Source organism: Charadrius vociferus, unplaced genomic scaffold, assembly GCF_000708025.1.
Source record: "Charadrius vociferus isolate BGI_N301 unplaced genomic scaffold, ASM70802v2 scaffold201, whole genome shotgun sequence".
Lineage (NCBI taxonomy): Eukaryota > Metazoa > Chordata > Aves > Charadriiformes > Charadriidae > Charadrius > Charadrius vociferus.
Genome location: NW_009646936.1, coordinates 2664867 through 2676632, shown reverse-complemented (window position 1 = coordinate 2676632; position 11766 = coordinate 2664867).

Sequence of the window (11766 nt, the reverse complement as noted above, 5' to 3'; positions counted from 1 at the left end):
CATAAGACAATGAAAAATTAAAGAATCCTCAGGTTTCCTGAGCCAAACTTATTCAAATCTTGAAAACATTTTCAGTATCTGTAGTTTTCTTTAAGTCATCTCTTGTTGTTGTAATATCAAAGACAAAAGAAAAACAGGGAAAGGGAGATTCACATTTCTGCAGCTGCCATAAGACAGCAGAAGCAGCAAAAATAGGTTCCATAACTCTGCACATAATGTAATGTGATGTACTACAGCAATTTGAGGCTTTCAATAAAACATCCTTCCTTGTTTAACACAACAGCTATATGGATTGAGTAAATCTTCAGCTGATGTAATCTTTCCTGAGATATTACAGTATGTATGGGTGTATGCGGTTATGTATGTATGGATGGTATAGACTTTTCCAAATACTCACTCAGTTTTAGAGATTCTAAGTGCAAAGCTAAGGCTTGCGAGTACTGATGTAATAATGCTGGTTATGGGACAGATTATGCAGGTCCACCCTTTGGCAGACACAACTCAGAAGTGCACCTGACATTTTCAATACTTCCTCTCCCTTTGACACATTAATCTGCTGCTGGAAAAGTCAGACATTTCCCTCCCCCTTCTTTGGCTGATGTCTTAGCTGTCTTGGCCAGTACACAGTCGAACAGCACAGCTGAGTCGGGGGAAATTATACATAGCTGTCAGCTGGATTAATGGAAAGAATACACGCCCTGGAAATTATGGTCCTGCAGTATTGTTGCACAGAAACATCCTTACCTCCAAGATAATATGAACATACCCCCTGCTCAAACAAATGCTTTCATATAGCCTTGTACAAGAGCTGCTCTTCGGCTCTCACATGATGTGAATTGTTTCATCATACAGATGATGAGATATTTGGGCAAAGTGACATTTTATCTACTTCGGTAGTGTCCAGAAAGAAATAACAATATTCCAGCAGCAAAGGAGGTAGGACATGTCATGTTCTGGCTAGAAAGGCATCTCAGGTAAAATTACTTTATGTCATAAAATGTCATTCATCATTTTTCAACAGAAGCAAGTACCATAAATATACGTTTTGCTTTTATGAAGTGCTTTATGGAGAGGGACAGGAGTCCATATCTTTGCCTTAGTAGTTCAGTTTTTTCACTGGGACAAGTCAGCTGTTCCAACTTCAAAAGTCCACAGAAAAAGTCTCTAGGAATACAATAAACAACCTTTGCTTAAAGATGACCACCTAAAAGTACTTGGAATATCTGAATAAAAGTGGTCATATTTTCTGAATTTCTCAGGGGTCTAACTCGCACAGACTTGGAGTTTCTTAATACCTAAATCTTGAACTTTAGTAATAATTATATTTATAGAGAGACAGTTTTGGTAGTAGGTGAAACTAGTGTAAGATTTCTCTCCAATAGTCTTTGTGAAACAATTACTTGTCACAGCTGTACTTTGTGGTAGAAGCATCATTTTTACTCAAGTAGTAAAGTATTGCAGTAAGGACAGAGGAACAATCAAGACCAGGACACTCTGGGAATCAAGCTTGCCTCTGGACTTCTTTTTACAACCAATTCACCATGGAAATCCTACCTGAAGCTTTTCTAGTAAGTGGCCACACTAGAGGGGTCCTTTCATCTCTCAATTTTCTGAATTTCTATGTCAAGAGATAACACCACAGATTGTGATCTTTCCTGCAGTCCAGGTGTCATGGGAAGTCTCTTTTACTTATTCAGCCAGCTCTCTATGAAATCTCTAGGAAGTGAATTCTGTTCTTTTATATGGCCACCAGAAAGCCCTGTCCATTCATTTTCAACAATAATCAAATGCTAAGTGTATCAGCGTTCTGATTAACCCCATAGTCAAGGGAGCCCCAAGGTTTTGGAAGGACCACCAGAAACACTTGCATCTCTCAACATATTGGCACGCAAAAGGAACATCTGGACAACTGAAAAAGGAAGAGAGTACATTAAGCACTTTAATACAACTTACAGTAAAGTAAGTCCTGAATGGCAAGTCTAGCACTTTCCTGACCATCATAAAGAAATTTGACATACTGCTTTCCATTGCCTCTGTGGGTAGCCCTTAGGATGGTATTCTCCATCAAAGGAAATGATGTCCAAATCAAATAAGCCAGTGCTAGAACGAATCCACACTTGGCAAGTATATTTACAAATTAGAGCTGTATTATTAGGTGATAGACCAGAAAAGACCAAAGAGAGAATTTCAAGGCCTCGACCCAGAGAACTGGAATATGATCTCCCATCTTTCTTTCCTGATCATGGCATACATGATGAGAACGGTTTGGCTTTCTTTTTCCCTCCACATTCCCATTGTCACAAAAGGCACACAGATGATTTGGCAAAAGAGTGAGTGGAAGCAGATAACAGTTCATATTTACCAAACATAGGCCTAGGTTAAAGATACTATCAAGATTAGAGACTTAGTAGTCTGACAAGCAATTCTGGCATTTATGATTCTTTGTGTTTTGGTCACATTGATACATGATTAGACCTCTTTTACAATTCAGCAATGTCTGGGATTTTAAATCCCAGTGGTTGTGGTTGCTGGAAAAATTCCGAGGGGATGGTAGAATTTGGCCTCTCAGCCTCTTGTCTGGTCTCTGAGTTTGCACATATAGAAACCCAGACACAGCTATGCTCCGCAGTCTAGACCAGCTCTTCGGACGTAGGTCCCTAAGGGAAAAAATACACCTCCTGCATTCTGTGTAAGGCACTGTATAGTATACTTCTGAACACTGTGAAAATATCCAGCTGTCCTCCACTGAGTTAAGCAGCACTAATACCCTGGAGTCAAGGATAAGCCAGCGTTCACTGCATGAACCATGCTTTGTGAAGATGGCAACTGAACAGGTTCAGGCAAATTTTATTAGCTTTCAACAGGTCTTGGGACATTGTATTGATCCACACTTCTTCATTTTTTAATGGAAGATTTATGTACCTGTATAATATATTGGCTCATCACACCAATAGATAGACTGGTGCTATGATTCTGACAGAGCATCTTTGATTGTTGAGAGCTCTGAGCTGAAGATAGGGGTGAAACAAAGCAATGTGCTCTCTTGCAATGGTTTGCATTTGTTTAGTGAAAAGACATTGCATTGTAAGATAACTTGGGTAAATATAGCTAAATATGCACAAAGTCAAGGATGTACTTTATATCACTGTGACATCAATTATCCTGTTCCCCTCATACAGCAGTTTTCTGTATACTTACGTAAACCTGGGATACATCCAGATTAAACACATTCTTGCCTGTGTTGCCTTTTTTTCCAGATTGTTCCACTGGAACTTGCCCAATCCAATTTATACTGGCTGACTTAGTAGTTTCCCCTCATGATATTTCTTCTGGAAATGCAGACTTACAAAAAAGGTCATGGTTTACATGTAATTTTTCACCAATAACTGCTTCCCTCCCTTTATTTTCAACTGCAAATTAGTATTTCATAAATGTATTTGGTGGGAAAAAATTCTAACCATAGTGTTCTCTGGCTTCAGGGAGACAACATTGTAAAAATGAAAAAAACAAGAAGTAATATGAAAATATAGTTGAAAATGAAGGGACACATAGTGTTTTATAAAGATCACACTAATACCATAGCATCCAAACAAGGACTTGCCTTTTGTGCTGATTCTGAAACTATCCACTTTCTGGAAGGAACTTGGTTGAACAAAAGATAGCAAGAAGACATAGAGGATACAGGTCTTTGATCTCTTGGAAACTACTAATGCGCTTCTTCCTGCCCAAACTAATTTCTATTTGGATGGTCCTTACAGCTCTGTGGGCGGTGTTAAGGTTATGGGGGTTTGTTGCCTCTGTCACTAGTTGTTCTGCATTGGTCAGAAGACACACAGGGCATTAGCCCTTTTGCTGTAACACATTTGAGTAATTTTTTGTTTGATGGCATTTTATGAGGGAAATCATAGTCACAAGCACAAACACTCATACAAACTTCAGGAACTGCCGTGTGGATATTTCTGGAGAAGACATTGTAAGTTAATTCCTGCAAAAACTACTAGTGGGTCAGAAACGGGAGTCCTGCATGAATCATGAGTAGTCAAATAAAGGCACAAAGTGTTTATGGATTTTCTGTACACAGTGAAAAAATGAAGGGCTACATTTTAGCATCTTTTAGTATAGCTTAAGCCCCAAAAACTTACATGGGGAATTTTGCACCTAAAGAGTAAACTGCAAGTGCCAAAGAATTTACTTTGATCCGTACACCTGCCATTAAACCAATGTGGAAACAATAACTGAGATTTGGACTGCCAATTCAATCAAAGAATGATACAGGGCCTTTGTATTAAAGAAGACCTACCATATTTCCATTTTAAGAATTTAATTGGGAGGTACATTTCTGCATGTCCCCTAGACAGTGCTGAATTAAGAGTATGGGTGTGACTATGGCTATTCCAGACAGTAAACAATGCACTAGAAACATATTTACTATCTGGTTCAGGGATAGAAGAACTGGATTTTGTTTTCAGTTCCCCTTTGTATTTAATTACTTATCTTAATTGTTTCTAAATGTTGCACTCTTTACATCGTTCTGAAAAGAAAATACTGGAAAAGACTATTTGACGGTGCCTTCCAGAATAAGAAAAATAATAAAATCATATGAAAGTGAAGTGTCCTGCTGTTTGATCTGACAAACACTATTGTTCAAAGTGGAACATTCGGACTTATAAACTCTTCTAACTTCTTACTATTCCCATCAGAAACAGGCTGACAAGCTTGAAATCATTAGTCTATTAACAAAGCAATCATCAATAGTTTTTTTTTTTTTTTCTCAACATATATATGGCATTTTTTCACTATAATGTTGTCCACCAGCTTGAAGAGAGAATACTGAGAAAGGACTAACTGATCCCAGCCTGTTTTACAGTGAAGCTACTAGATGAAGACTGACTTCTTTTCATAATTAAGGATGAGAAGTTAAAGAAATATAACTGCATCAGCACACATATAAAGCATTATTCCTGTCTGCACCAAACCTTTTTAAGCTATTGGATCAAATGAAGATGGTGAGAGTCAACTGGAACGATTGTTAGTGCTAGTCTAGACTCAGATTAGTGACAAAAAGGACATAACCTTGTCAGCCGGACTAAGAAGACATGTTCTTATTATTACAACTGAGTTTTATTTGTTGAGAGTTTCATAGTAACCAAGCTAATCTGAAAATACACAGTTCACAATGCACAGGGGTATTCGTTGCATAACTGAATGTAAACCACAATACAGTGTGTTATATTTCAAACTTTAACCACAAAGTGACGTAATAGAAGAGTTTGATATGTTATCTGACAATAGACCTATAATCAGCACAAATATCATATTTGTTAGCTTTTGCTTAAGAACTAGAATATTTTTGACAGGCCTAATTTGCTTGGTTTTCTATTATTAAAAATTCAATGGGAGACGAGCATAGCAGGCCTGAAGATCCTTACTTAGAAAACACAAAAGCTCCAGAAACAAATGAACAACAAATAAACAAAACTCTGTTATTATATACTGATATACACAGGGAAAAAAAAAATGTATTTTTGTTGCTGTCTGTGTTAGATTAAGCTGAAAACAACTTTTTTTTTTTTCTTTTAAAGAGATAAAGTTTTTAATATTCATTGGTAGATACAAGATTCATTGACCCTGGTAGGCCTTTGATGCTGATCTAACCACTCCTGTCCCCAGCTTTCCCCCTCCCCACCACATTATTCTAAAGGAAGGGAAGCTAATTGGAAACAATCCAGCTGAGTTATACTGGAATTAGAAGAGTTAGTCATTAAACAACAGATTTATAACAATATGGCTCACAGTCTGTTCTCATTTACTTTCTTCCTTGGGATTAATCCCATTGAAATCCCAAGAATTGCTCTGAGTTACACCCCTAAAATTAAAACCAGAATGAGACCTGTGGATTTTACAGACCGAATCACATGATCATTTGCTGTTAGTCAGAAGTTTCTGTGTATAGGCACTAAAAGTCATAAACCTCTTATAACAGCAAGGATTTTTGGCCAGTTTTGATAATCTTTTAATACCAGATGTTCTTGGTCCCAAATGAACAGGAACTAGCTTATGGTTTTGTATCAAGGAAACACAAAAATCTGTGGTTTTGCACTGTTTGGATTAAAACTAGGTGATACTGGATAGACTTGAGGAAACCTTGTTTTGTGGCATTCAAAGAAATAAGGATTTGAAATCTATAATTTTTCAATTTTTAAAAAAGAAACATTGTTTTTATTCTGAACCATGAACAAATCAAAGTGATTGAAGGGCTTTCTTTATTCCCTGAAGAAAACCATGTGCAACAACATATCATAAGGTAGAAAAGCAAAATAAAAGTCCTGAATAGTTGAAATCATTACCTGTTTACGCTGTAGTGCTTGATGTGCCAAAGCTTTGATTGTTCCAGATTATAGTTTGAAAGGTACAGAAAATCTGTTATACCTGACTCTATGTATTTTACTTAGCTCAATGACACCTGCTCTGGGAATTCGACTAACCAAAACTACAAAGTGGTTCACAAACCCTATTCCTCAATGAATACCTTGATTTCTTTGGGGAGACATGTTCAGAAACACAGGTAGGTGATCAGAAGGCTTTAGATTGGGCAGAAATTGATGGGTCACAGAGATGAAGGTTGGAATATCCCCCAGAAACTTTTTACCCAACTCCCTGTGCTGGTGCAACAGCTTCAGGTACACCTGCCTGTAGGAAAAGCTTAAGGCTATAAGGACCGAGTTTTGAAGCTGAAGGTCATTTAACTGAGAGGAATTTAATGACTTCTCAAGTATTCCTTTTTACCTGCAGCGAGGGACATTTCATTTCCAGCCTTTGCACAGCTTTTTAGCATAGCAAAAAGCTTAAATCTTCCAGTAGTTCCTAGCCAGACCATCCCTCATACCATGTGAAACTTCATCAGGATTGTTAGCATTCAAATGCGACAGTAAATTGTTATAATCTTGTCATTCTCCCTTCTCTGATTTTATGATGAGTACAACAAAAGAAGACAAAAGGTAGTATCACTCTCTCACTACTGAAAGTACAGAGAAATATTCTGAGAATTGAAATATATTTGGTAACAAATACATCAGAATCCTGAAAGTCTAAGCGCGAGCAAAAATTTCCTTAGAGATTTTTAATAACTCATACTGCTCCAGAGCCTGGATTGTAATCACTAAGGACAACAATTAGAAGAAGAAATTTAGTAGCACTTTAAGGGTTAAATAAGGGGAACTCAATGATCTTCAAGGTCCCTTCCAACCTAAACCATTCTATGATTCTATGATCTAAGCTGTTGCCTTCCCTTAGATGAGTGAGCAGTAATGTCTTCGATTGAATACCCATCTGAAAGACAGGGCTATTCATGCAGCATTCAACATTTTGCACAACCAGCTTTAAATGTATGTTGAATTCCTTCAGTAGGACTTCTCATACTATTCTATTTCAGTAATAAGAATCCTGCCTATGTCATCTGAGTAAAATGTAATCAATATTTTTAAAAGTTACAGTAACCTTTTTCTAAAATTGAAACATAGGGAAAATATTTATTACCTGGTCTGATGCAAACAATCTTCTGCAATCTTTGTAGTTTTGCACAGCGTACTACATATGCCCTTTGTGGTTTCACTACTAAATTTATTACCATAGTACTGACTCTCAAGCGGTTGCTTGGTGCTTTTTGATGTGAAGTCACTTTCAGGTTCTATTACTCTGAAAAAAAAGAGAATTTTGAGAAGAAAAGCTGACTCTTTTGAGAAGAATTTACTGATTTTAACTGAAACAATATTTGACTTAAGACTGCAAGCCTGAATGTCAATTCTTTCTATACTTCCAATTCATCCTTGTACCATATATTTTTTCAAAACTTCATGTAAACGAATATGGGGCATAAATTTTGTAATAGCGGACATTGTTTCATGTTGATACTTAGATACATGTTTATTTTAAACTCACAGACACTAGAAACAAAACCAATTAAACCATAGTGGTTTACATGCATGCATAAAATAAGACAGAAGTGGATGTGAATAAAGATTCACAGTCACCTACACCTCACTTCAAAAGTCTTCAAAGTACTTTTGATAATTATCCATTGCACCGTCATGTTTAGTTTTTGAATATTGCAAATAGCTGATACTGTTTTTTAAATTTAGTCTTCTGGGACTCAAACCAAAAAGATTTACCCCAACTCTGCACATTTCCACATCCCTTTTTAGTTTTTTTGTATGACAACAATGCTTAAGAGACCCCCAGTGAGTTGAGGGCCAGAGCTGTACAAACATAGAAGACAACCATTGCTACAGATTGTTTTTAAACCTGTTTTTTTCCTGTTTATGAGGTTGGTGGAATTTTATGGTTTTGCTCGTCTATTCCTTCTGGTTACAATCATGCATTTGCAAAGTTTACCCAGAAGTGTCTAGTTTACTGTAACTTTGTTTCTAGCATCCGTTCTGGCAATGATTACTGTAACTGACCAAGATTCTGGGATGCTTAAGTGTTAGAAACTACAGAAAAGAAACTACTTTTTCTGTTTATTTTCAGAGTTTGTCTCCCAGATGTAATCATAATTACTATTTTAAGTCTCTAACATCTAGTCTTCTTTTCTGTTGGTCTTAATTTGAAAGAGCAGTAGCTGTGGTGCATGGCACTTCTGTTGGCAAGAATCGATAATCATGAACATAATGCAAACTAGCGAGTTTATATGCAGGAAAAAACAAGAGTTTGCATATCAGAAAGAGATTTATTCCAGGTCAAAATCACTCCAGTCTTGAACCACCTCTTCTAAACCTGAATGTCCTCCAGTCCTACCTAGTTTGTGTGTTTGTTAACCTTGTAAAACACAGCTAAGGATACTAAACCCTCTCTCCAGAAGCATAATCCAGTCTTTTTGCTTATTGTCTCTATGCCTTTTGAGTTTTGTGAAGTCTAAAGTTGTAGGCCCTGTAGTTTGATGAGTAAGAAATGGGAAAAGGGAGATAGAAATTTATCACTCTTTTCCTGCAAGAATGCCCTTCTCAATAAATGAAAGATGGTTTCCTAAAGTACCCCTTACAAACACTGGCTGTTGAGAAATATTATTTTATGTATATTGACCAAACCAATAGGACTTTTTTCAAAAGAAGTAAAATCTTTCAAAAGAGAACAAATTCCTTTGAAGTGAATAGTGCTTATTCAATCTACTGCCCCCAAAAGTCTCAGTCCTTTACTGTAGTGACCTGATTAGAGGTGGGACAATAGTTCAGCCCATGTCTACAGCTTCTGTGCAGAGGTTATAATTAAGGACAATAATTAGTCCCCATTCCAATTGTTGTTTGCTGGAATGGATACATTGTACAGAAAGCAGAGCTGGAGTACTAACCCATGTCAAATGCACGATCATTGACTCATCACACACTAAAACCCCTTTACAACTGACATAAGTAATACTGGAATCGAAATGTTGCTAGGCTGCATATATCACAGATACAAACTAGAGCTCTGTAATTCCCCTCTGTACCTCTTTACTTAATAATTAACAAAATTATAGGCTAATGCATCTTTAGAAGTCTAAAGTTCTGGATCTCTCACCAACTCACCTCCAACAGAGTTGGTCTTCTTAAGTAATCACTAATGCTATTAGGTGATAAAATACCATGATGATGAAGTGCTACAGAAATGCTGTCTTACAGTGTGAGGTGTTATAAAGATTCCAGGGAGATCATCATGAACAATCCTATAAGATGACTCCTTTCTTGTAATATGGGGACGCAAATGATGTGTAATTGAGAGTTTTACATTAAAGGTACATTTCTTATTCCAGAATGATTCAGCAGATGAGGTGTAAATGTTAAACAACCACAGTGATGTCATCGCCCCACATGTAAATCTCTGGAACAAGACCCTGGCAACACAGGTAATGATGTTACTGTACTATAAGTAAGCCAAATATTGTTTAAGCAGTTGTAGCACAGATTTCCCTACTGCAAGCCAAACGGATTTGCCAAAAAGTCCTCCAAAGGCTTAATAAATAATAATTTAACCATGATCTATATGTCAATAAAACAGCTGAATCAGCCTTTATAACTCTAGAGAGGATTCAGTACCACAACAAATGTTCAGGTGACTTACCTAGCAACACTATACCAATCAATCTTTGTGTTTGCATGATTCAAGTAAAGGCTTCATCATGTTATTTTTATTCATATGGGTATGCATGGATTGTCTGACAGGAAGACTCTTCATCATTCCCATATTTCATGGGAGAAAATGCAGATGTAAATTACCCTTCTCCTAGGAGCAGTGAAGAGCAAACCCCACCATCTCAGAGAGGAGAGATTTTCCAGTGAGGTATGCACTTCCAAGGCAGGAAATTTTATGGAGCGTGTCCTAACTCCAGATATTTTATATTTGATTTGAAAGCTTCATTGCCTAGTTAGTATTTCCTTCCTAGATAACTGTTGCATCTTTAGTTTCAAAAGCCATGATATATACTTCAGAAGAGTAAGCATGGCAACTAATGCTGTGCCAAGTGGTAGAAAAGAATTCTCCTTTGTTTTCATTACTTTCCCCTCTGATGCAGCAAGAAACATCTGTGCCATAGATGGCCATAGCTGTATTAGAGATTGTTGTTTCTTATGAGTCAATAAGAATGTCTCTAAAAAGCTACACTTATGTTCTTGGATTCCGAAGGCCCAACTTAAATTTGAAACCAAATTTTATTTTCAAGAAGTTGGGCTTTTTTTTTTGTCTTTTTTATTTCATGCAAACTCAAGCTAAAATAAGAAGACATGAAGTTCTACCACTCCATAAACTTTAATTTGATTTCTTACTCTTTTTTCAATGTGTCTTAAATACAAAGTGAATTAAAAAAAAATATGAGACCAACCATTAAAAACCCACCTGCTCTCCCAACAGCCACAACAAGAGGCAGGATACTTAAGCCAGATTTTATTCAAATTCTTGCTTATCACAGAATCACAGAATGGTTAGGGTTGGAAGGAACCTCTGGAGATCATCTAGTCCAACCCCCCACCAGAGCAGGGTCACCTACAACAGGTTGCACAGGACGGCGTCCAGGCGGGTTTTGAATGTCTCCAGAGTGGGAGACTCCACAGCCTCTCTGGGCACTACTCCCATCCCCCTGGCATCCTCCCATTAAGTATTTGTATGTATTAATAAGATCCCCCCTCAATCTTCTTTTCTCTAGACTAAAGAGACCCAAGTCCCTCAGCCTTTCCTCATAAGAAAGGTGCTCCAGTCCCCTAATCATCTTTGTTGCCCTTTGCTGGACCCTCTCCAGCAGTTCCCTGTCTTTCTTGAACTGGGGAGCCCAGAACTGGACACAGTACTCCAGATGCGGTCTCACCAGGGCAGAGTAGAGGGGGAGGATGACCTCCCTCGACCTGCTGGCCACACTCTTCTTGATGCACCCCAGGATGCCATTCGCCTTCTTGGCCGCCAGGGCACATTGCTGGCTCATGGTCATCCTGTTGTCCACCAGGACTCCCAGGTCCCTCTCCACAGAGCTGCTCTCCAGGAGGTCAGCCCCCAACCTGTACTGGTGCATGGGGTTATTCCTCCCCAGGTGCAGTACCCTACACTTACCCTTGTTGAACTTCATAAGGTTTCTTTCTGCCCAACTCTCCAGCCTGGCGAGGTCACGCTGTAAGGCAGCACAGCCTTCTGGCGTGTCAGCCACTCCTCCCAGTTTTGTGTCATCAGCAAACTTGCTGATGGTACACTCTATCCCTTCATCCAGATCATTGATGAATATGTTGAACAAAACTGGGCCCAGTACTGACC